This window comes from Belonocnema kinseyi, chromosome 5, assembly GCF_010883055.1.
Source record: "Belonocnema kinseyi isolate 2016_QV_RU_SX_M_011 chromosome 5, B_treatae_v1, whole genome shotgun sequence".
NCBI classification, from domain to species: domain Eukaryota; kingdom Metazoa; phylum Arthropoda; class Insecta; order Hymenoptera; family Cynipidae; genus Belonocnema; species Belonocnema kinseyi.
Genome location: NC_046661.1, coordinates 57,344,185 through 57,348,113, shown reverse-complemented (window position 1 = coordinate 57,348,113; position 3,929 = coordinate 57,344,185).

The window sequence follows — 3,929 nt, the reverse complement described above, 5'->3', positions numbered from 1 at the left end:
GTTGTTAGGGATTTCAATATTTTCCATTTTCCTCTTCAGAATTTTATGATCTATCCTGTCGAAAGCCTTTGAGAAATCCGTATAAATGACATCTACTTGAGAGTTATTTTGTAAAGCCCCATTTACAAATTGGGTAAAACAAACAAGGTTTGTGATTGTAGATCTTTTTTGCACACACCCGTGTTGTTGTTCAGCGAGAATAGGCTTAAGAGCCGTTTGAATAAGGGATGCCATAGCAAATTCGAAAACTTTGGAAAAATTGCAAAGAATGGCTATGGGTCGGTAATTTGTAATATCAGATTTATCGCCGGCTTTATAGAGAGGACAGATTTTGGCGGATTTCCATGCTGCAGGGAAAGTGCCAGTTCTAAGGGCAAGATTAAAAATCGTGGTCATTGGTTCGGATAATACAGATGAACAATCCTTAATGAGGAAACTAGGAATCTGGTCAATGCCTGCTGTTTGAGAGGGTTTGAGAGATTTCGCCGCTTTTGCTACTTATTCGCATGATAGTTGGTAGGTGCCTTGACAAAAGTATTGGCATTGGTCGTTCGAATGGTCCATAGGTATCCCAGTACTTTGATAGACGACTGAAAAATGAGACGCAAATGCGTTTACAATAGCCTGAGGGTCAGATAGGACAGATGAGTTATATTTCATTAGTTTAGGTAATCTACACTCTAAGTTCGATGTGTTTAACAAATTTCCAAAAGCTTTTAGGATTAGATTTTATGTCTCTCTCAATGTTATTGATGTAGGATTGGTGATTAATTTTATTAGCTTTTTTATACTGCTTGAAAGAATTTTGATTTTATCATCATAGTGCGTTGAGCCGGTAACTTTGCTCCTTTTTAGAACTTTGGCTGATTGTATTTTTTTGGTTTGAAAATTGGGACAGAATAATGTATAAGTTGGTTAATAATGGTTATAAAGTTTAAGTAAGCATCCCTAACATTGACAGTTAGTTTTAACGGGGACCAGTCTATATTTATTAGGCTCATATACAATGACGACAGGTTCGCTTTGTTGAAATTGTATTGTAGGGACTTGTAATTAGGCTCAGGTCTTGGGTTGTACGTGTGTTTTGTGTTTATAATTGTCATATCGATGGCTAGTGGCAGATTTTTCTGCTTAAGGTTAAAGGATTTCAAAATATTATCAAAAAGGCTAGATTTTCTATCCATTGTAATTCCCAATTCATTATCTATGAAACGAGGAGTATTAAAGTCGCCGATAATCATGATGTTTGGGTATCGAAGGTCGTGGAGGTCCTGAAGGTTATCAAGGAAAGTAGAGAATGATATATTATTGACTTCTGGGGGTAGTAAGGTACAATTAGAATCAGCGGGCTAGTGTGTTTGATAATTTTTAGCCCAACGATGTTTATATTTACATGAAGGTCGCGAATATGGGATAAGTCAATATTGGTTGCATGTAGTTCAGGCTTAACTCCTACAAGAACTCCACCACCTCTGTAGCCTTCACGGTCGTCCCTAAATATATCTAGGGGGTTACCGAAGAAAATTTCTTGGGAACTAACGTTAGATTTTAACCAGGATTCTGTTATAGCTATAAAATCGTATACGCCTATATCGGGGAAATTTGAGACAATGTTAAGTTTAGTATTGAGTCCGCGTACATTCTGGTAAAAGCCGTCTATAGGTACCGTATTACAATGTCTTACTATTGATGGTTGAATCGATCTTGCATTGTTTCGATCTTGATTACTGTCGGGATACCTCGTCGATTTTGAATTCGTAGGTTTTTCTCTCCTCAATTGCTTCTGGTTGCAAGTTCCTTTTTGGCCCGCCTGTATTCCTCTTGTTGCATTTGGGTGCGGTCGATCGAAATGGACAGATTTTTTTTCTCTGGCGGTTGTGGGCCCAGCTTTATATTCACAAATGTTTTTCGGACGAGTGCAGCAGTTTCGGGTGTTTTAAAAATTGCCTTGACTGGTCTTACTCCAGGTAGTGTCTCCGAAAATTTCCCAATTCGCCATATTTTAAAATCTTCAATGTCGATCTTATATTTCAGGATTTCATGGAAAATGTTATAAAAATTGATCTTATCTTGATTTTGCGGAGTCACATTTTGTGAGTTAGGAGCTGGAATGATCAGAGCGGCTTCAGGGAGACCAAAAATAATCAAATTATTTTTTCGTTTAGTATGATCTTCAAACTCACCAATAATGCAGGAGGGCTGTGTAAGTTCGGGGCCCATTAGATTGTCGTTTCGTTCCTGGAGTTCAAGGACTTTTACCTCTAGGTCGTCCATCCTTCGAGCGTTCTCGGTGGCGTTATCCTCGCAAGATGTCAGTCTGTTGTTAAACAACTTTAGATCCTCAGAGAGTTTCGATACTGCTATGTTTACTTTGTCTATGTCAGTTAATATGGTTTCCTTGATGTTGCCAAATTCAGCTCGTATCATTGCTTGGATATCAAGATTAGCGTAGGAACCTGGAGACGTAGGTGGACCGCAGCATTTTTTATAACCTAGATCAGGAATCATTGTAGTTTTTTTGGAGCAGCCAGGATGGTACGGTGTTTGAAATCCAGGTCAAAAAACGGGCTTCACGACCTTTTCTTTACATACGATGCAAATATGACCTTCATCCTGAGGCAAACTTGCTTGTACGTTCAGTATGACCAAATTCACCTCGCGTCGCTTTCAGGTTGGTCTTTCTTTTCTGGGTCTATCACACTGTTTCAACCGGGCAAAAATGCGTAAAAAACATCATTCACTCACGTCAATCTTTGATGAACATCAAAATACGGTTTCCAGGCATAAGGAATAGATTTAAAATATTTGAGGATGTTTTAAAAGATGTCAAGAAATTTCCATACTATTCTTCTAATTTTAAGGAATTTCAAAGAATTTTAAATAAAATAGTTTAAGAATCTTTAAAAAAAAGGTCATGGTATTTCAAAGTATTTTGAAGGTATTGGAATATTTGAGAGTATTTAAAAATTTTCCAAGGAATTTTCAATTGATCACGGTGATTTAATCTGAGATTTTGAAATATTTAATATATTTTAGGATATTTTAATAGATTGAAATGAATTTTTAATTTATTTCAGTAATGTAGTATGAGATTTCAAAATATTTTAAAGGATGATGTAAGGATTTGGAAACACCAAATCAAACCATTCATGAACCGACAATGCAGTAATGAATTGTAGAAAAAATATTTCTTCTGTCTTACGGTCAGAATTTTAATAGTTATAGCAGGGTTGTTGAAAAAAATACTCCAAAGTACATTAAAAATCTTTGAAAAATGTCAAGATTTTTCAAAATATTTGGAAGGTTTTGAAATATTTGAGAGTCTTTTAAAAGGTTTCAAGGAATTTTCAATTGATTACAGTAATTTAATATGAGATTTTAAAGGATTTTATACATCTCACGATATTTTACTAGATTCCAATCAATTTTGAATTGATTTCAATAATTTGTCAATTGATTTCAATAATTTCAATAGCTTGGTTAAAAATTGAGGTTTCCTTTTTATTGATAATTTATCAGTTTAGTTAAAAAAATTTATTTTCTGAAAATTTAACTATTTTTTAGAATTTTTTGTTTGTTTCTGTTTAAAAATTAATTTCTTTTAACTACAAGAAAATTAATCTTTTTTGTCGAAAACTTAACCATGATTAAATATTAATTTTTGTATAGAAAATTAGACTTGGTGGAAAATAAATTTCTTTTGTACAAAATTCATGTATTTTATTAAAATTGCCTTTTTTCATATACAATTTAGCCTTTTGGATAAAAATTTGAATATTTTGTTTAAAACAAATTTAACAAATTTTTGTATTTTATTCAAAAATTTTTTTTGCAGAAAACTAATTGTTTTTTGTTTTGAAAGTTTAACTATTTCTATTAAAAGTTAGTGAACTATTAATTAAAATTTATTTTGTATTTTCTAATTATAA